Source organism: Ochotona curzoniae, unplaced genomic scaffold (assembly GCF_017591425.1).
Source record: "Ochotona curzoniae isolate NIBS_2020 unplaced genomic scaffold, NIBS_Ocur_1.0 scaffold_3890, whole genome shotgun sequence".
Classification (NCBI taxonomy): Eukaryota; Metazoa; Chordata; class Mammalia; order Lagomorpha; family Ochotonidae; genus Ochotona; species Ochotona curzoniae.
In genome coordinates, this window is record NW_024467115.1 from 9,085,859 (window position 1) to 9,109,229 (window position 23,371).

The following is a 23,371-nucleotide window of genomic DNA, read 5'->3' on the forward strand; positions in this document are numbered from 1 at the left end:
ACTCAAAAGTTCCAAATTTTAGTATACTTTGTACATGCCAATTTTTTCTCCCTCTGGTTTTGTTCATCTATAATTATTTCCTGACATATTTGATAATTTTGATTAAATACAAAAAAGTGCATAAAATTTTTAAAAGATAGCATGGCTCTTGCTAATCTGGTTTTCCTCCAGGACTTGATAGACAAGAATGGATCACTTTAATCCCATTTGGAATTGAGCTGGATCAAAGCTGATTTTCAGTCATCATGAGGGTTGAGCTATTCCTAGCCAATCTGTATTATTGAAATGGGTGCCTGTGGGAGCCTAAGGGGACTTCACTATGACTGTAACCTTTAGTGGGATTCTGGGTTCCATTTTGCCCCCTGAATCTGCTGAGACCACTATAGGAACATTTTGGAAATGCTTTTCCTTGTCCTCTTGGGCTCTTGGCTTCATGCTGATTGTAAACAAACGAATCTGCTGGGGAGAGTGCGTTTCCTTTCTCCTTGTGATCTAGAACTTCCAAATCTTGGCACTTTCACAGTCCGAAATGCAAATCTGTCTTTAGAGGCTCCTGAGAGTGAAACCTCAGCTTACTTTTTCACACTTTCACCTGCCCCTGCTTGCTGAACCTCACAGTTGTGTCAGTTGTTGAGTTGACAGATCCCTGGGAAGGAAAATGTTGCAGAATGTTGCTCACATTGATATATTTTCCTCATCTCTAATATCCTCATAGTCTTGTAGTTATTTCATGGTTTTTATGCATGATATTTTTCTGGATTTCCTAGTTTTGTATTTGAGAACTTTGAATTTTATCAATTTCCTGATTACCATATCTTCTTTCCTTTGGGGCTATTATTCTGTTACCATTTTCTTTTTTTCTGAAATACTATTTTAGAATTTCTATTGTTGAGAGATTACTGGCAAAGAACTAATATTTTTCATGGTTTTTGCTACAAAATTATTTTATATTGTTCATATTTTTGAATGACTGTGAATATGGCTATAGATTGAATTTAAGGTATATTAATACTTTGAAAATTTTCTGGCTTCTGATGTCAGAATGACACATGTGCAGCAAGTCTACTTATTCTGTATAGGTAATATCTCTTGATTTATGAACTGCTCTTAACATCATGTTTGATCTTTATTTTTTCTATGATATGGAAGAATTTTTTCTGATTATAAGAATTTACCTTTCATTATTTATAAAACATATCTCCCATTGTCTCTCTAAATACTGCTTCTTTCTCTTCTGGAAACTTCTTCTAGGACTAAATACACATATTAAATATATGTAAACATATAAATATTTTTCTAATTCAATTCTTCATAGTTCTTTTTATTTTATTTTTTAAAGATTTATTTATTATTTTTGTTGAGAAGGCAGATTTAGAGAGAGAAAGAGAAACAGATTGCCCTTCTCTCAGCTGATTCACTCCCCTGTGACCACAATGGCCGGAGCTGCGACGATCAGGAGCCAGGAGCTTCTTCCACGTGGGTGCAGGGTCCCAAACCTTTGGGTCATCCTTGACTGCTTTTCCAGGCCACAAGCAGGGAGCTGGATGGGATCGACCATTATGAACTGGCACCCAAATGGGATCCCAGAGCATGCAAGGTCAGAATTTAGTGACCGAACCATTGCACCAAGCCCTCTTCATAGACCTCTCTCATTTTTGAACTTATTTTCATTATTATTATTATTATTACTACTACTGTCATTTTATGATATAGTTTCATAGGCCCTGGGATTTCCTTTATCCTCTCCCCAAATCCCTCCCTGCTCACTGGGTTCCCCTATTTTGTTACTATAATACATTTCTTTGTAAGCACTCATATGTCCATCATTGCAGGCATGGACAATGGCAGAGTCCAGCATCCTATTGTTAAGATATAGTAAACAGTTTCATTGGGAGTCCATCTTTGTCTGGAAGTAGAGATGCATACTGCATTGTATCCTCACATCTGGATATGATAGTCTCCATTACACAGTTACTATATATCCCTTTAAATGAAAAGACAACATACAAAGTCAACAACAGGAAGAAAAATAGAAATTTACAGTGCCATGAAGTTAAATAGCATGCTACTAGATATGATAGCCTCCATTACACATTTACTATATATCCCCTTAAATGAAAAGCCACAAAATTTGTTCTTTATTTCTGAAAACGAGTTCAGGTTGATTTTTCCAGCTCAAAACTATTCTTATAAATACTTAATGCTTAAAATTTTTAAATTAGTTTTTGTTATCTATGTGAAAAGTAGGATGATGGAGATACATGTCCCCTTGCCTCCAAACACACACACACACACACACACACACACACACACACACGTCTTTGTTTTTTCTGGTTCATATCGCAAATGCTTGGAATAGGCTGTGCTGGCCTGGCCTAGCTAGAGTCAGGAGACTGGAATTCCATCCTGTCTCACAGTCAGTGGCAGAGGTGTAAACAAATATTTGGGCCATTAATGCTGCCTCTCAGAGTGCAAGTGTAGAAATTGGGATCAAGGACCCAGCGCGTGGTGGCGCAAGTGGTTAAGGTCCTCGCCTTGCACGCCCGGGATCCCATATGGGCGCCAGTTCTATCCCAGCAGCCCCACTTCCCTTCCCATCCAGCTCCCTGCCTGTGGCCCGGGAAAAAAGTCGAGGACGGCCCAAGGCTTTGGGACCCTGCATGGGAGACCTGGAAGAGTCTCCTGGCTTCGGATTGGCATAGCATTGGCCGTTGCGCTCACTTGGGGAGTGAATCATTGGACGGAAGATCTTCCTCCCTGTCTCTCCTCCCTATATATCCGCCTTTCCAATAAAAAAAAAAAAACAATAAAAATAAATCTTTAAAAAAAAAAAGAAATTGGGATCAAAATTAAAGTCACTGGGAGTAGGTTCCACACTCCAATAATGGGATTCGGGCATCACAAATGGCCACTGAACCCACTGCACCATAATGCCTTCCCAAAATTGAGTTCTTTTAAATTCAGTCATTTCATTTTTAATTTTTACAACTTGTTTTGAAAAATCTCCATATCATCCTGTATTTGGAAGCATAATTAGCTGCTTGGTACCTTTGTGTTTATTTCTGCTTGTTCAGTTACTCAAACAACAACTACAACAAAAACTGAGTTTTGTAATTCTGTGGCATAAGGTCACGTTTGGCCTGACTTTGTCACTTGATTAGTGATGTCTTGTGAGCTGGATTAAAGTGATTTCCTTTAGGTGGAATGTTTTACAAGACACCCAGGATCCTCCAAAGGAAGAAAAATGCTATTTCAAGGCTTGACATTCCTTTATGGTTTAAATTAAGTTTCTAAAACTGCTTGAATCATGCTTGTGTTTATAGATTCTCAAGGGACATTGTTTTCTTCACTAGTTAAGTTAGACATGTTTATTTTGAGGATATAACTTTGCCTGACTTATACTGAAAGCAAACTCTTTCAGGGGTCCTACTTTGTGCAAGATGGAAGAATAGGACTCAGTATTAATTCTTCACTTGGAGTTGCCACAAAGCCTGTCCCTTTTTCTCTCCATCCATTTTCTCGTTCTTTGCTCCCTCCTTCCTGTCTTCCTTCCTTCCTTTCATCTTTACTTTCTTTTTTCCTCCCATCTTTCTTCCTACCTGCCATCCATCTTCTTTCATTTTCTCTTCTCTTTTCTTCTTTCCTTCCTCCCTTCCCTACCTCAGCCCTTCCTCTTTCAGTCTTTCCTTCATATATCCCCCATATATAAGTTATTTTTTCCTTAAAGCCTCTAGATACCAGATGTGCAAATACCATAACTCATAATTGTCAAGCATTTAAAGCAGTAACTTGCACACATAAATCATTATTTATAATCCTCATTAAATGGGTGTTGAAAATGATATATAGAATATGGTATGGGAACAGAGCATTAATTGCGCAGAAGTTAATATTGAGGATAGGCAGAATGGCTGGCTTCAAATTTTGCAAAGTAATTAAGCAAGGACAGGATCATTCTAAATGGACTTAATGGACAGGATTAAAACTGATTTCATCAGTAAATATAGCAGCTATTGTTGCCTGGCCATAGAAAGTATCAAGAATCCAAATCCTATTACTTCCTTGATTTTCTTTTTTATCAACTTAGAGTTTGGCCCCATTTATGGAAATTTTTACTAATTTACAAAAACTTTACCTACTAACCCTTAAATGTAGTGACTCCTGCAGGCACTTGTGAAATGAACCATAAAATCAAAGATCTCTGGGGTAGCATTTCCATATGAACACTTGCTCATGCCCCAGCTCCTTGCTAATGACCAGAATATCAGTGGAAAAATGTCTCAAATGTTTGGGCCCTTACCACCATACTGGAGACCCAGATAAAGCTCTGGCTCTTGGCTTATGCCTGGCTCAGCTCCAACTGTTGTGGTCATCTGAGGAGTGAATCAACAGATGGAAAATCGATCACCACCCCCAATCTCTGTCTTCCCCTTTTTCTCTCTTTCTTTTTCTATCTTTAACCCTGACTTATTTTCTCCCTTTCATACTGATGAATAAAATAAACATTAAAAGTCAAAAGCTTCAAAACACTGTTACTAGCTGTATAATATTTTATGAAATAGAAATGGTATGACTTATGTCAGAGAGTTAATTCTTGTTCTCGTGAATAGTACTGTAAAATACATCAATACAATCTTTAAAACACAATCCCTAAGCAATGCCTTAGATAGGTGAAAGTATCAAAATATTCTGAGTGAACTTTTTAAACAATGCATTTGCATTTATTTATTTTACATAATTTAGTTATGTGAAAGGCAGAACAGCAAAGACAAAGAGAAAGAGAAAGAAGACAGAGAAATAGGGAGACATGATTCATTTGTTAGTTTGTTCTCCAAATGTCTGCAATAGGCAGGTGCAGGCCAGGCTATAACCAGGAGGCCATGTCATGCACCTAGGTGGCAGGGTCCTGAGTATGTCCTGGTTTCCAGGCTGTACATTTGTAGAAAGTTGGTTAGAATAAAATGAGACTGCAACAAGCATTCTGATTTGGGATACGGATGTCTTCAGTGGAAACTTAACCCCTGCAACAATCCTGTTCCCTGAGCAAAGGCATTTTATAATTGGTTCCAACTTGTATTCTGGGAAGAGTCAACACATTTATATTCCACCACCCATACAAGATCATATTTGTCTCATTCTTGTAATTTCTTTTCTGGGTGTATTTGCTACATTTAGAAACAATTATTAACTTGTGTTTAGAGTCTGTACTATTTAAATAAACTACAGATGTTACTCATAAAACTCTAGGCTAGATTTGTCTTATGAAGACAAGGTTGTCAAATGAATGGATAACCATGTGCACCCTAACTTGCTAAGTTCTCTTTCTGCCACTTCTGGTGAATTCTACCTTTACTTGTTTGGCATAGAGGAGACACTTTCAAGCAGAAAAGAAACTTTTTGAAAGCTTCATAGTCTTAGTTGCCAATTGTGGCTCTTATTTTTTTTTTAACAGCAATAGACATGAATTCTAAAACTAAACCCATTTTTGATTCCTCCTCATGTGACAGTTTATCCTGCTATAATAGTTTGAAGCCCTTTAAATCTAAATAGTGATATTTATTAGAAACCAGAAACCATTGTCTTTAGAACTAAACATTTTGTATTTTTAAAATTAAGATATTGAGGTTGCAAATCAATTTCTACTCATGGACATATTGTTATAGACAGATAAGAAAATCAGTGATACCGGATGTTTAGTGCTGCTCCACACTAGATATATTATACAAATTTTTCTCTGAGTAAAGTTGTGCTTTGTAATTACACTCATTAAATCAGAAGTGGACTAACATAATAGAAACGACATTAATTAAAATTATATGAATTTAAGTCTGCTCCTTAAGTTGCACAGATTATTTTTACTTGAAATTCCTCTTTTTAGAAATAATTTTTTCTTTTTTTCTGTGAAAGACCTCAGGATTCAGTCTACGGAGGAGATTTTTTTGGTGAAGTGCAGCCTTTCATTTATCATTGAAGAGGTGTTACCTAGGCAGCCACCAACTCCTTTTGCTAGGAAGGCCCCATTCTTTTCATGTCCTCTTGACCTCATGGCCATATGTATTTGGAACAATGAGTCATGGCAGACTAGAATGCTTTTGCATTTAGGGTTGATCTCTGTAATCAATATGATGGAATGCAGGGTGACTTTTCCTGTACTGCACTCATCAACCATGATTTAGAAATGTTTCCCTTGAGATTTTTAAAAACATGATTCCACAAAAGAAAATTTCATAGTTTGATAAACTGTCTGTGTAAAGACAGTGTGTCTGTGCTGGTATCAGCAAAGCACTGTGGGTTCTTTGCTTAGTTTAGGATAGAAATAAGAAGTCAGGTATCTGATACAGACAGAGTAAGATATGTTTGTTAACAAATTAATGTGAAAAGAGGAAGGAAGTGGAAAGCACCTCCTGGGAGAGACCCTGGAGATAGGTGTCTCCTAAAGGAGACAGAAGTGTCTCCGCATTTTAAGAGGTCTCTGCCTCCTTCTTGTCGGGGTGGGAACCTACAGAAGTCATTTCCCAGTGGTATTCTCTAACCAGTTAGGAAATGGTTAGGCAATTCTTTTGTTGCTAACTTGAAGTGTTATTGGTTGACTGATATATGATAAGTTTTCTTGCAAATGGTGTACATACAATCATGGGGCAGTGAGATGGTGGCCAAGGGAGAATCACTGCCCCATGATTGTATGTACAATTGTATGTACAAAGGAAGAATTGCCTCACAATGTTTGCCCCTGGACCTCACACACATTTTATTTTATTATTATTTTTTAAAGATTTATTTTATTTTTATTGGAAAGGCAGATATACAGAGAGGGAAGAAAGAGAGGAAGATCTTCCAGCCAATGATTCACTCCCCAGGTGGCCGCAAAGGCTGGAGCTGAGCCAATTCGAAGCCAGGAGCCTCTTCCGGGTCTCCCACGCAGGTGCAGGGTCCCAAAGCTTTGGGCCGTCCTCGACTGCTTTCCCAGGCCACAGGCAGGGAGCTGGATGGGAAGCAGGGCTGTCAGGATAGAACCGGCGCCCATATGGGATCCCGGGCGTGCAAGGTGAGGACCTTAAGCACTGCGCCATCGCGCTGGGCTCCTCACACACATTTTAAGCAGGACCATTTTAATGGTTTCATGTGCAATCTGTGTATAATCACAAAACGTTTTTGCCTTTGGTGAGTGTAGAAACTCCTTTTAATATGCTGCAAAATAGAAGCAGAAAGCAATCTCTGCCTCCTTTGAAAATTTATTAAGTGAAATATACTATTCTTTATGATATTTTAGAAACAAAGTTTAAGGTCCTCTGTTCATCAGCCTGTTTGACTTTAGGTATGTAACTGCGGAACTGGTGCTCTTAACCATGACCATGCTGCTGCTCACTCTTCCTTCTTTTGGCTCTAGCTTCTGTTCACTGATACTCTTCTCAAAGACACTGCTCTCCACCTTCACTCTCCTTGGCATGTTTTGTGCTTAGTCTGCTCTCCACCCACAGATGCTCCTGGGCTCAGCTGGATCCAAATTCAGGGCTTTGGAATTCAATTTGGGGTTCCTATGTAGGTGCAAGGACTCAAGTGCCTCAGCCGGCATCTGCTCTCTCAGAGTGCACATTATCAGAAAGCAGGAATCAGAAATGCAACTGAGACTTGTAACCTGGGAACTCAGATATGCAATGTGGGGGAACACGTACTGGTGTTACACAAAGAGTTCAGCAAACAGGGAGGGAGGAGGGGGGCTGGAAGGAGAGAGAAAGAGGAAGAGAGAGAGAAAAAGAGAGGGAAATATAGATATCTTTCACCCACTGCTTCACTCTTCAAATCGCTGCAATGGGAGGAGATGGGCCATTCTGAAACCATAATCCTAGAGCTGCTTCTGGGTCTCCACATGGGTGCAGGGGTCCAAGCGGTCGAGCCATCTTCTATTGCTTTCCCAGGCACATTAGCAGGAAGCTGATTTGGAAGTCAGGAAACTAGGGTTTGGGATGGTGCTTGTATGAGATACTAGCAGTGCAGGCCAGTAGTTTTACCTGGTATGCCACAGCACAGGCCCAAACATAGTGTCTTTTTAAAAAATTTATTTATTATTTTTTTAATTACATTTGATTGTATAACACAGTTTCTTAGGCTCTGGGATTCCCCCAACCCCTTCATGTAACTTTCCTCCATGGTGTATTTCTCCACCTTATTGCAGTATTACAGTTCAAATCTAATCCTCATTCTTTCATTGCAAGCATATACTTTGCATAGTGTCCAGCATCTTATTGTCCAGATAAGTTCATCAGTTTCTTGGGCAGACCATCTCTGGTCTGAAGGCAGAGCTGGCAGAATATCATCACGACCAATTAAAAGCCACAATATAACATCAACTACTGTTTACAACCTTATGGAGTTAAGTGACATGGTATTGAGTGACCAATATGTTAGAAAATGCAAGTTCTTAACCACATCTGTCTCTCCTCCGCTCTCTGTATATCTGACTTTGCAATAAAAATAAATATATCTTTTTAAAAAATGGTGCTTTATGTACTTTGAAACTGAGTTTCCCAGGGATTGCAAAGTGTGTAAATGCAAGCCCAAAGTTTATGGTGAATACCATGTCAGCATCCCAGAGTGGAAAACCAGTTTGTCTTGGCTGCTCTGCTTCTGATCCAGCATCAGAAGATGGCCCAAATACTTGGGCCCTGCCAGCCATTTAGAAACCTGGATGGAGTTCCTGGCTCTTGGCTCCTGACTTAACCCCTCCCAGCAGGTAGCATTGTAGCTATTTTTTTCAATGGACCAGTAGGTGAAATCATTTTCTCTCTCTCTTTCTGTATATGTATCTTCCTTCCCCTCTGTCACTCTGCTCAGCAATTATATAAAATGAATCTTAGAAAAGAATAAGGAAAAACTGAGACGTTTACAAATGAAAAACTGTTTGCTAGCAATAACTTCACATCATTTCAAGTCATTTCAAGACGTTTCTGAAGAAGTCAAATGATTTCAATTCTTGTGAAATGAGAACAACTGCTGAACAAATAATAGATTTTAATATGCAATGTGAAAATCATATAAATTGATACATTTTTCAAAAGGCAAAAATAAAAGGCCAGAAAGAAAGGGAATGTATAATCTAGGTTGTTTCTCCAAAAATATTATCTGGAAATATGTAGTACCATTGATTCTGAAGAAAGAAAGCCCACATTTCAATGCAAGAAATAGAAAAGAAAATTTTGCAGAAGTTTCAGATGCTTAGTTAGGTTGGAACATGGATTGCATGATATAGCAGGAATGAGTCTAAAAAGTGAAAAGACTCTGTAACCATGAGTCTTGTAAGCTCTGCAGAATAGTGTGGATTTTAGATTTTATATGTGCCGTCACTATTCCTCTTGTTTATTTTTACTTATTTGTATTGCAGGCAAGTAAGAGAAATATGCCATTTACTGGTTAACTCCCTGAATACCTCCAAAAGTTGTGGTTGGACTAGGTGGAAGCCAGGAGTCAGAAATTCAATCTGAGGTTTCTACAGAGTTGACAAGGCCCCAACTGTTTGAGCCATCACTGCTGTTTTCCCTCCCTCCACTATGAGTTAGTAGGAAGCTGCAATTGAGAGTGTCCTTTGAAATGCAATGTAGACATCAGAGTGTTGGCTTAACCACTATGCCAACCACCTTTTCCCTGCCATCTCTGCTTCCATATCTACCTTTGTGATTATACCAGACTGTGATCATTTACTTACCTTTCTTTTTATTATTATAATGATGTCAACAATTAAATACTTCCCTGTCTCTGGTACACCGAAGTTGCTAAAAGCATGCTCATTAAAAGACTAAATTGTTAATGATAAGTTCCTAGACTTCTTCAAAGAGCTTAATATGGTTACAATATTGGCACACTTACCTGAACATCAGGCTCTTTGGTAAGTGCATAGGATTCAATAGTCTGCAGATCAGTAATGTTGCCTTTCTAAAGTTTGCAGTCTTGTAGAAAACCCAAAAGTACTTGTGGGGAAACACAATTATTGGTTTAAATTTTCACCCACAAAGAGCATGCTAACTCAGCCATGAAAGTTTAAGAATGTGCCTTTATTTAGCAATATATTCTCAGTAATAAGAGCATTTATGAAATCATGTTGGCATGGAGCAATGAGAACCGTTTGTGATTAGTCTAAACAAGACAAGAGAATTTCTTGGAAGACCATAGATATATCACACAAGATAAAAAAAAAAAAGAATGAAATAAGGGATGGAGCAAGACAGATCCAGGAACCCAGAAAACTATGGAACATTCTGTCCAGATTCTCCCTGTCATTAAAGGAACTCAACTAATTTAATTCCGAGTCACCCGATTCCCTCTTCTGATTACCAGCATGGCCCAGATCTCATAAATGCACCAAACAGCTGTGGCTGTATTGAAAGGAATTTCTTACAGACATGGTGTTTATATGCCATTTATATTCAGTGTTGTTAGCTCTTTAGACAAGAAGACTTATGAATCCTGAAACAAGAATTCTTTGCTTGGTTTAATATTAAGCTCCTGAACTGTCTCCTATTCCCAACCAGGTTATGTCTTATAAAATATAGTTTCAGTAAATAACACTGATAAGTCAGTTCACCAATTATCTGTCATCTTTCACATCCAATTGCACTTGATAGCTAAGCTGGTGCCTCAACCTCCATCCCCTCCAGATGCTTAGTTACTTTAACGCATCTTCAGGAAGAACCCTGTTAGACTGATTGAGACAGACTCGTCCATGCCGCTTAATACTTTCTCGTAGTAATTTTCCAACTCTGGCCTTCATCCTTCTTTTTGTCCTTAAGTTCCCATGAAGAATTGAGTCCCGTCTTTATCGTCTATGGAAAGATCCCATTGTGGTCATCATTTAACTTAATGTAATAAATAAAATGCTTCTCACCATGGTTTAGCAAGGTGCATTGCATAACTTTTTATACATTGGAAATAATTTCAGGAGGTGCCAAAAGTATCACAGCTACTAGAATGCATGTAGTAAAGAGGCAGATAAGAAAGACCACAACAGCCTGGGTAAAAGTAGTTTTCCATGACCAAGACCCTCCTCATCTCCCAAGAAGAACCCATTAATTAATCACAGTCAAGTACTTTGTCATCTGAAGCAGGAAGCAACATAGCTTATGGAGGTCACTCCCTGTATTCCTCAAAGTAACATTCTTTAGATCAATTCTACTCATTTAGTCAAACCTTATACACACATGCATATTTCACATCAAACACAAGGAAAAAAGGAGAGGGGGAAATAATAAAAACATTAACCATTTTGAAATTCACAGGATTCATGTCTGTTAATAGAATCAAACTCTTGTATGAGAACCTATAAAGCGACCCAGAGCTCTCATCTGGTCACTCACTCACCAAATGCCTGCAATGGCTGGGACTCCACCAGGCTCAAGCCAGGAGCTGTGAACTCAGTCCAGGTCTCCCGCATAGGTAATAGTGGCCCAAATACTTGCACCATCACCTGCTGCCTCACAGGGTTCTCATTTACTTGAGATGTGGGCATTCCAACTGGGGTCTTAAGATCTAGCTAAATGCCAGCGACACCAACCTTGTGTTCTAAATGCTACACTTCTTATCCAGCTGTCTGCTTAGGGCCTGGAAAGGCACCGGAGGATGACCCAAGTCCTTGGCACCTTGTACCCACGTGGGAGATGGGAAAGAAGCTCCTGACTCCCAGCTTCAGATCATCTCAGCTCTGGCTGTTGCAGCCATTTGGGAAGTGAACCAGCAGATGAAAGACCTGTTTCTGTCTCCTTGCAAGATCTACCCTTCAAGCTAAAAAAATAATGACTCCTTTAAAGAAAACAGAGGCAGTCATCTTATTTTTCCTTTTCTTTTTTTCAGTGTAATGCAAAACATGTATTTTTCAATTGACAAATAAGATTTGAATATATCATATAAATCTGATGTTTTGAAATATGTATGCATTATGATGAGAACATTATAGATCTAGTCTCAATAATTTTAAAGGTTATAATACGTTGTTAACCGTATTTACATGCTCTGTAATAAATGTAATGAAATTATTCCATCTAACTGAAATTTGATACTGACCAACATCTCCCCACCTCTGCTTCATGCCCACAATAACTATCATTTCATTCTGTATTATCTCAACTTGCTTTAGATCCCACACATGATGAGTTAATAAAATATTTGTCTTGTTGTGTCTGGCTTATTTCACTAAGCATAATATCTTTCAGTTTTATCCATGTTGTTGGAATTTATATGATTTCCTTCTTTTTGAAACCTGAATAATGTTCCATTATGTATGGGAGGAGGGAGTTCCAAGTAATCATGGAAAAATAGAATTTAAAGAGTAACTTTTCCACAAAGTCTGAACTGTCTTTCTCTTCCCCATATGTAAGCTGCACTTCATTCATCCATTCATTGATTGGTGAACACTTATATTGACTTAATAATTTGGTAAATATAAACAGTGCCACATTGAACATGGGGGTGTAGCTGTGTGTTCAATCTTCTGTTTTCTCTTCTTTTGGATAGAAACATAGTAGTGGAATTCCTAAAGCATTTGATAAGTGTATTTCTAATGATTTGAGGAAAAACAACTTCATTTCCTTAGGCAGTTTATTCTATTACATTAGATTCCAAATGGATATCTATTTATAGATGTCCTCACCTCTATAATTACAGTTCACATATCTCATGTTGTCTACACTCTGAGGTCCTATGTCTCCCTCTCTGGCCCACTTAGGACTTAAATCTTGTATTTTCAGATGAAAATTTCCCTTGCCTTGAAAAACACACTCTGTTTTTGCTTTTGAAGTGGACTTTTACTTATCTTTGGTCAACATCTTTGACATTCTCCCTTACTTTTTTAAGTTCCACACTATTTATTTTCCTAAACTATAAATCAGAAATTCACTGTTAGAGCCTTCCTTGTGCTTATAATACCAGCATACCAACTAAGTTCAGCAATAAGTTTTATGAATGATTTATAATTATTTATATGCTTATAAATATGTAGTAACAGAAATTTTAGGAATATTCCTTACAGAACTAGATGGTGGTTTTAGATCTACATTGTGACATTCCTTTGTGTCTCCTAAGGGTTTTAACTTCCTTGAGGTTGATTGTGCGCTTGTCTATAATCCAATACATAGTAGCCATGTGAATTGGTATTAAATCAATCCCATACCTGGATTATCTCATACATAATGCACACATTTAGACAAAAGATGCATATCTACTCCTGAGTAAAAGGAAGACTCCCTGATAAAACTGTTAAATTTATCTTGACGATAGGATATTAGACTTTCTATGTTGTCTGTACCTATAATGCCATGATACACTTGAATAGCAGAATGTTGGACTTGCAATTGTCACTGAAGGACTGTACTATTATTATAATTTGGGCAAAAGCAGTGGAGGGGAATGGGGAGTGTAGAAGGGAAAATCCCTGTCCGTATGGAACTGTATCATGAACTATATACATCAAGGCGTTCAACTCAAACAAATTCAGTTTTAATTTTTATTAAATTACATACCCATAATTACCCTAACATAGAAATAGTATGCCTATATTAGACATATGTAAGCAGTGATTTGGCAAAAAAAAAAAAATGTAAAATGACCGTTGCCATCACTTTTATATCACATGTAAATGTTTACATTCTTAAGTTTTATTTTTATGCTCATGCAATGGGTATATATACTTGAAATAGAATTTAGTATCTTTAGAAGTGAAGTCAGAATCAGGGTGCAATAAACCATTTCTGGAGTTTAGTTCTGAACCTGGGAAGGGAGCGCTTCCTGAGTCTCCGTGGCTAATGATCCTGTCTGGCTTCCTCGGCAGCTTGAATGCGGAGTAGATCTAACAGTGCAAGGCGCCTCCCTTCCTTCTTCCCTCACCACACGCATTCAGTCACTCTTGGTCTTTCCTTGAGTGTGCCAATTCGGACAACAGCAGCATACCCTTCATACTCCAGTTTCAAGTTATACTAAAGAAATCATTTTAAAGAAATAATTTAGATGGACGGAAAACTTGTGCAAAGAGCACATTATAAGGAATCCTCATGAGTCACATTTGAAATAGTCTCACTTAATTAGAGAATTGAGTAATAAGATACAGGCTTCACTAAACTCCTGGCCAGAGACCAGAACAACTTTTCATGGCAAGCCTGTAAGAATCTTCTTCAAAGGAGCTTCTGTACTGTGCAAGTAGGAGAACATCACAGGTTCAGTTGCATTTGTGAACTGGTGCGTGCTAAGTTATTGATAACATAGTAACTCAGTGTTCTCTAGGCTCAGCTGCTTGACACACTACTGCAAACCGATTTCTTTATTCTTTTTTTTTTTTCCAAACCAGTTTCCTTTGTGAGACTTTGAACACAATACTGAATAATGAATATAGCTTAGAAACAATTATTATTCTACTTGATGTCAAAAAGAAGAGGGACAAAGTGAAGATCTCACAAAATCTAAGGTCACTAGGAAAAGGGAGGAAACATTTACTGAGGATAGTTTTATGTCTCACAGAGTAGCAGCTTCTCATGGAATTACATTGGATCTTTAGAAAAACATTTTCCCACAGAAATTATTTTCATATTTTTAAGGCGAGGAGGAAATAGATCCAGAGACATGAACTCTTTATTTCCAAAGCAAGGAACCAGTAAGTAGCAACATCAAGATTGAACCTAGATGTGTATTGATTTTTTCTTTCCATGAATGAATATTTTTATGATTTCTGTCTTCATTTTGGGAAAATTCATTTAAAATTCATTTTGAATGTTCATAAGTTAACCATGAAGTTACTGACGATGTATGAAGCAAATGAAAATTAGTAAATTAACATTTATTATATCTGTATTCTGGAGCCATAGTGGCATGCATTATTAAAACAGAAAAGTTTTAGTTTAAAAAATGCTGAAGAGGGGTGGGCATTGTGACACAAAGGATTAGGCTTCTGCCTGGGATGCTTGCATTCACAAGAGTGCTGGTTCAAGTCTGGGATCCAGATTCCAGCTAATGCACCTGGGAAAGCAGTGGAGGATGGCACACATGCTTGGATCCCTGCACCCACATGGGAGAGACTCAGATGCGCTCCAGGCTCCTGACTTTGACCTGGCCCAGCCCTGGCTGTTTTAGCCATTTCAGAGTGAACCAGTGACTGGAGGTTCTTCCCTTTTTCACCCTCTCTGTCTGTAATTCTGCTTTCCACATGGATAATAAATCTTTAAAACAATGTTGAAGAGGGAAGTTAGCATATATACATATGTAAAGGAGTTTTAGAGTTCACAGAAAATCTATATTGTGAATTAATTCTATAGATTTCAAAAATATTTTACACCAAATTGAAGCTATATTTTACCAACATTATTCACAAATTTTTTGAAGAGAGAGAGAGAGTGTGTGTGTGTGTGTGAGAGAGAGAGAGAGAGAGAGACTGTATTACTAAATTTGTTATCTCATTAAAAAAAATCTGGGGTGGGTGTTGTGGCACAACAGGTTATGACACTGCTTGAGATGCCTGTGTCTCATGTTGGGATACAGTTTCAAGTCCCAGCTACTCTGCTTATAATTTAGCTTCCTGCTGATGTTCCAAGAAGTTGTAGTTGATGCCTCAGGTCTTTTAATACCTGCCTCTGACTTGAGAGATCTGGATGTCCGTTGCTAGATACTGGCTTGCACAGGGTCTGGCCCCTGAAGTGCAGGCATTTGAAGAGTAGGTCAGTAGATGGAATATCTCTCTCACTCCCTCTCTGTCACTCTACCTTTAAACTATATAATTCAATGCATTTTCGCTTTTAAAAAGTCTTTACTAACACTTCTAGAGTTTAATTCATGTCAGGCAAAATTTGATATTCTTTTACCCACTAGAATTAATAAGTGAGCTCAAAATACCTTTTTATGAAAAATGAGAGTAAGCCAGAAGTTGTCTATGATTAAGAACATCCTTAACAGGACCAGTGTGACTGAACGGGAGACAGAAGCACTGCATTGGTGTTGGGTAGAAAGGGGCACAATCTGACACTGTAACTGTTTCTGTGATGTAGCATGTACTGTCCTGGAGCCCACATGTACGCCTTGGCACCATGCCATATGTACTCCATTTTGGTGTGTACCTACTGTCACTTTAAAGCCACAGAGTAAAAAGAATGATGACCAGCTCACAAACAATTCGTCCATTCTCTGACCCCAAAAGCTCCTAATTGCCCCCTGAAAAGTTCACCTCTGACAGTCTGAGGCCTCATCTATGTAATAATCAAGAATGATTTACATGGTGGTATATAACATTCATTCAAATGTATATTCATGTTGACTGTATATGGTCAAATTGGTAGACATTTTCCATTCACTTATAAAGTTTTGTTTTTAATTGGCATGTTGGCACTGTCAAAATAAATATGACCCAGGACTTACTCAAAAGAACTCTCTTACAGCTCAATTTTTTTAAAATAAATTTTTATTGTGAATTTTGAATTGTGTGGTACAATTTTGTGTAGGATAGGATTCCCCCACAAACTCCCACACCTCAACAGATTTTTCCCCTTTTACTACAATAATGTAATCCTTCATAGGAAATCATAATTCTATCAGTATTTTATTTAAGTGTACCCCAACATTATCAGTAAAGACAATGTCAGACAGTTCAGCATCCCATTGTCTACACATGTCCAACAGTTTCATTGGGATTTCCTCTTTCATCTGGATGCAGGGATGCATGTTCCATTATACCCCCATGTCTGTATATGATAGGCCCAGTACTCCATCACTATATATTACCATAAGTGAGAAACCATGGAACAAGGTCAACAACTGGAATGAGTTATAACAGCCACAACAACAGCATCAACAACAAATTACAGTACCATGTGAAAAAAACAAACAAAAACATGCCACTGAGTAACCAACACATAACAAAAAGGAAACACTGAAGTCTCTTGGGAAAAATGATGCCATTGTATAATTCATGAGCCCGTGATGAATTCAACTAGAGAAAAGAGATTATTTGGAATGAACCAAACTGAAATAAAAAACATCAAAACACATCAATTTAATAGCATGCGCTCACCACCCCATTATAATGGATACTTTGGCTGTCTTGCTGCCTCTCTCACATTACGCAGATAGCAAACTCCTATTTGTTCTCTTCAGAGGAAGCTCATATTTTGGTATTTCCAGGTTTTGCTTTACACAATTTCTAATCCATAACACTTCACCACTCTTTTTTTTTTTAAATCTTCAAGAACTGAGACTAGGACATGCTAGGATATCTCAGTCCTGCCTGCCACTCTGGCTCAGTAAGCCTGACACACACAGTGACATTCAGGCTAGGCAGTACTTGAGGACCATGTAATGTCTTTCAGGTCACTACAAAAGTTCTTACATCCTTTTTGCAGGTGCAGACTGACAACTTTAACTGGCTGCCACATGGCACATTGTGTCCTGCTATTTTCCATTACCACAATTAATGTTAGAATCATATAATTTCAGAACTAGAAGGGAATTCTTGGGTCTTCAGAGTTCCTCTTTTTAGATTTTTGACAAGAGGAAAGACTTCTGGCGTTGGTGAAAATACAGTCTCTCACTAATCGGGGTGAGACGGATTTTGCAAATTACACATTACCTTCAAACAATCTAGGTACATGAGAGCTACACAGTTTTATACACGAGACCATGTGACTCTCACTTGTATTATGCAGGAAGGCAGGCAGGGACCAATACAGGGCAGAGCAAGGTCATCTGTGCTGTGAAAATGTGTGAAAATTCATGGATGTCACAGAGCCAAAATTCAGCTTGCATGCAATGACTGCATAAGAATAATGCAATCTGTCAGAGGAAGGCCTTTCCGGCAGCACTTGGCTGACTGGTTTCACTTGGTAAAATGCAACATTCTAGTATTTCTGCCACAGGTTTTCTGATGATTTGATGTGGTGGTTTGTAAGTCTATAAATGTGTCTGTATGAAGTAACATAAACTGCCTGCCATGTGCTTTAAAAACGATTTGAAAAGTTTCAAATTATGCAATTTTTAAGAAAATGTCAGAGATCTCACAGACTTTTACTGCGAAATTTTCATTTTTCCATATTTGCATCGTCATTCTCTCAAATATATACTGACTCATTTTTTTCTGTAGCCTTTCAAGATAGATTGAATGCATCACACCTCTTTGCCCCCAGTATTCTGTAAGAACAATGTTTGCCTGGTGTAACCATACTACAGTTGTCAAATTGAGGAAATTTAACATTGATGCACTAATTTTCAAATCTATAACCTATGTTATAATTTGGCAGTTTCTCATAATACATATAACAGAAGGAGCCAGTATAAGATTATGTATCTCAAAAAGTTTTTGTATCTGTTTTCCTGTTACCTGAATCTCTATTCCTCTAATGTTTCCTCAAAGCTCTAGTCTAGTAATGCCATGCTGGTCAGAGTCCTGTAAGGGATGCTGTGTGCTTCCTAAGGAGTCATTTCTTGAAGCGTGTACTATCCACCTGGGTCACTATAGTGATGCTTACTTTGATCACTGGTCTATGTGTTAGTTAATTTTTCTACTACATGCTTATTAACTTGTCTTCTACAACTATGAATTAAATCATAGATTTCCTGAGGACTTGGAAGTATTCTATTTATCAAATTCAGCTCCCTCATCAGACTTCATATTTAGCACATATTGATTATTCACGACCAAATCAATGTAAGTATTGATGAAGCAGGTAAGGTGATAATTTTACAATTCCATGTTTATCAGTCATCAACCAGCCCAATGCAAGTGTCTTTTCCTCTCCATCTGTCTCCATTGGAGGCTTGTGATTCTTATTCTGGTCAGTGAAATTTCTATCCTCATATTAAGATACAAATTGCTAAAAAGCAAAACACTTCAAGATGCCTCATGTGTCATTTCTTCATACATTAATCATTGTGTCCTTTTAGATGAGCACTTCCTTGATTTTTAATGCAACAAATGCTTTCAGGAAATGCTTGATGTTTTATTTGATCAGATGAGATAAATTTAAAGAGACTGCATTTTTTTACCTTAAAACATAAAGTCTTATTCTGGTGTTCTGATGTGTTCCCTGTCACTTGATGTGTCACTGAAAAAATGGAATGTTGTAATTTTAAAAGTATGAAGTGTTTGTATGTATGTATGTTCAATCACACTTCATTAATTTTTAAAAATTAACACTATGAGATCTGTCATAAAATTTGTAAATCAGAGACATAATGATCAGAATGTTTTCTGTGATTCCTAGGGTGTGTTAATAAAGACTCAGGTACTGACTGCACTAAGTTTTACTGAAATGATGAAATAATAGTAAAATTAACATTGGTCTGCCTAGCATCTGCTGCTTATTAAATGTATGCATCTATCAAATCTGATTATGTAAGTTCTTTGCGTTCTGTTATTAGTAGTCATCTTGCTTTTGTCACTGATTTTAACCTGTGTGTAGTACCAAATATTTTTTTTCTTAATCTAATCTTTATTGCATGATTTCATAGGGGCATCTTTCTAAAAATAAAATATTGCCTACTTATTAATGAAAACATCTGATAGGGTGTATCAGGCTACAAAGATGGATAAATTTGAAAATGGATTGCGAAACATGATTTTAAGACAAGCTCCTCTATGATGAACTGAAATCGTAGGCTGTCCTCCAAGCACAGTCCCAGCTTTCCTACATTTAGCCTTTTTGCTAGATCAGCTCCAGATACACTGACCTGCTTTTAGCTCTGAAGGCTTATTAATTTTCTTGGCAACTTACAGTCTGTATTTTATTATTACTTCATCTGGAAGACTCTTTTTCCATTCGTTTGCTTAACTAACTCCTACTCAGCATATTGAAGCAATTAAATAGTACTTTCTCAAGGAATCCTTTACAGATGCCCTAGTTTAGGCATGCAACCCTGTTATATGCTCCCTGCATTGTGTACTTTCTCTTTATGGCTTTTACTGGAATATAATTAAATGATAAACTATGTAATTACTGGTTTAATGTGTGCCTTCCCCTTTTAATTGTAAACACCTTGAAGTCGCTCAACATATATTAAACAGAAGAACGAGAAACATGAGATGTCGTGCCAATTGAGATTCTTTTACAAGGGATCCTCAAAAAATTCATGGAAAATGCACTTGGTAGAACATTTGTGCATGAAGTTTCCACAGTTTTACACTGAAATAAGCATTTTAAAATTCAATTGTTCCTGAATTTTTAATTTTTAAAGGATTTATTTGTTTTTATTTGAAAGGAAGAACGAGAGAGGGAGAGAAGAAAAATAAGTAGCCAGATGGATTGATCCATCAGCTGATCTTCCATCTGCTGGTTCACTCTCCAAATGGCCAAAAAAGCTGAGGCTTGTTCAGTCTAAAGCCAGGAGCCATGACATTCTTCCAGTTCCCCTGTAAAAGTGCTGAGACTCAAGCATTTGGGCCATCTTCTGCAACTTTCCCAAGCTCATTGACAGGTAGTTGGATTGGAAGTGGAACAGCCAGGACTCGAACCAGTGCCCATGGGAAAGCAGGTGGAGGCCCAACCTGCTATGTCATGGTGATGGCCCCTCCATTAATTTTTTGAAGTATCCTTGCATGCATGTGTGCAAGAGATACTGAGAATATCCTCTTTTTTTCTTAGATTCTGATTTTCCTCATTCAATGTCATCTTAGTCATGCTTCAAGCCCATTCTTAGAAGCACACACTGACCCTGGATTTTTCTCCACTTTGCAGTTGCCCCAGATAGATGTCTCATCATCATTCCCCTGAACTTTCCACTTTGCTGGGGAGGAAATTCACTTTATTTTCCATTGTAATTGATCTTAAAACCCTATTATGAGCTCATACATCCTGTGTGTTTTGATTCCATGTGTTATTTCCAAATTCTAATTCCAAATTAAAAAAAGAAAGAGATCTAAAATATTTAAACTAGATTTTGAGTAGTTTTTACCTTTGCATGCATTATTTAGATAGTAATTCATAACAGTGCTGTGACCAATAAGAATAAGATAGGCCCAATCTTATAGACTACAAGTCATTTACAACTCCTTTCAATTTCAGGGTTTTCAGAAGTTTGATGACTGATTATATAAAATATGTACACATTCCCATACAGCATGAAATCAAATTTTAAAGGAAGTTGTTTGAATGCTGTCTCAAACTTGCTATGACTTTAGGAGATTCTGACGAAGTGTTTGACGTTAACCAGGTTCTGCTGTAGTTCCTGTTCAAATAGCCAGTTTAGGTTCGTTTTTCTCCTCATTTCTCTGCCTACATTCTAGTAATAGGTCTTTTAGTGACTCCGTGTAAAGGGGGAGAATTCAGGAAACAGCACAGCCGTGAGCGAGCTTCAATTGAACCTAGACCTCCTGTTCCTGCTTTTACAACAGTAAGATTTACATTGGTCAGCCTGACATCTGCTACCTATTAAATCCAGAAACCTATAAATCCTAAATTCTTGTCTTTCAACTTGCTTTGTCTTGGGTGTGATTCAGGCCAGGAACAATGTGAGATGGGGAAGCTTTTTAGGCTGAACATCAAGAGCGAGCAAAGCAGACTGCACTGGCTTGGTTTGGCTGAAGCTTAAAGTTCTGCATTCATGATAAATTAAAAAAAAAAAAGTGGGAAAGACCAGCTATCTGTTTAGGAAAACTCGGAGGCCAGGTTTGGGATTTGGTATTTTATTCTGATGAGTGAATTTTAACATTTTATAAAAGTTATCAAAATAACCGTATGCTTTATTACTAAAATACTGTTCATTTGTCCTTGAGAGGAGACTGCTATTTTTCTTACTATGAGGAGGATGAGAAACAAGTAGTTCAACCTACACCTGAGCATGAAAAGCCTCCACTGCCCACTCCTTCCTGACAATCTCTGGTGTGGAAAGGAAGTGCCTAATCCGGACCAGCTGGCTGTTTGATGGTATTAATGAGGAGTTAAAAGTATCAAAAGGGTGGAAAGGTTACTGATAGAAGATGATCAGTTCCCCATTCCCACATGGGTATGGATGGATTAAAATCACATGTTTGTAGACTAAGGGGAAAAGGCATTCTTATTTTTTTTCAATTGATACACAGTACTATCATAGGCTTCTTGTTTTGAGAGCCTAAAATAATTCTTTAGTTCTTTTTTTTCTTTTAATTCTCAACGTAGCAGTCCGTTTAATATTTTTGAAGCACATGGAAATTCATACTACCCTTTTGCTTGAAAGACCTACAATGGCTTTAAAAATTATTTACATCTATAAATATCCCAGAGGGCTATGCACAGGTTGACCCATGTTAACTCTAATCCCTTCTCTCTTGCTCACTCTTCTCTAGCCACTCTAGTGATTTTTTATGTGATTTTAAACATATTAGGCACCTTATTGCTTCAGAATATCTGCACTTGCTATGCCCTTTTCCTCCAACACCATTCCCTCAAACATCTAAGTTTATCCTCTCACTTTCTCAAAATTAAAAAAAATATATTTAACTAAATTATTTGAAAGAGAGACAGATATCCCATCTTTTATTTTAATCTCCAAATGCCCACACCATCCAGGATTGAGCCAGGTTTTGGCCAAGACTGGGTCAGGCTAAAACCAACAGATGAGAATTCAATAGGATCTCCCAGTGTGTGACAAGGACCCACATACCATACCATCACTTCCTGCCTCCCTGGGTAACATTAGCAAGAAGCTTCAAATCCAAGGACTTGGATAAATATTTATTGAATGAGTTACTCACAAATTAAGTCTTTATTTTATTATATCCTTTTGAGTATTTCGGAAATCTCACCAGGATTTTAGCCAGACTGAGTACAGAGGATCTGTTTCTTCCAGGTCATAGAATGGATAAGGACAACTTGAACCCTGCAGAACCTCCATCTGCTTACTGGGATGTGGACACCATCTGTGATTAGCAATATTATTAGTCTTCTTAGTATGTTGTTTCCATTCTGGTTATGTGTTTTTTTCAAAAAATAAAGTGTAAGAAATAAATGTGGGTAAAAGAGAGCTCTCCCTTCTACTCGCTTAATCCCAAATGACTGAAGACCTCAATTCAGGTCCCCCATATGGGTGGTAGGAACCCAGTCATTTGAGTGTCACTATTGCCTCCCGGTGTCAGCATTAGTCACATGACTAATATGTAGTCATGAACTGGAAAGAATTATTGAATCTAGGTGCTCTGATGTGGGACATAGTCATATTAATCACTACCCAAAAAACACTGGCCCTAATTATATATGTATAGATGTTCCTCAACTTATGGTGATGTTATATCCTGATAAACTCATCATAAATAAAAAATTATGGTTATCACATCTAACCCACCAGAATCACGGTTTGGTCTAGCCTACTTTTAACGTGCTTAGAATACCTGTGTTATTCAATCGTTGGGCATAATCATCTAACACAAAGGCTATTTTATTTTAAGATG

At 37.6% G+C, this 23,371-nt stretch overlaps 1 long non-coding RNA gene across 1 annotated transcript in view; it reads left to right on the top strand.

The window, feature by feature from the left end:
* LOC121146035 overlaps positions 1-18,798 on the top strand; it is a 42,537-nt gene extending 23,739 nt beyond the window's left edge. Inside the window, exon 3 of the long non-coding RNA XR_005882143.1 lies at positions 18,563-18,798. This is a non-coding gene — a long non-coding RNA (uncharacterized LOC121146035). The remainder of the gene's footprint in view (positions 1-18,562) is intronic.
* The last annotated feature ends 4,573 nt before the right edge of the window (positions 18,799-23,371 follow it).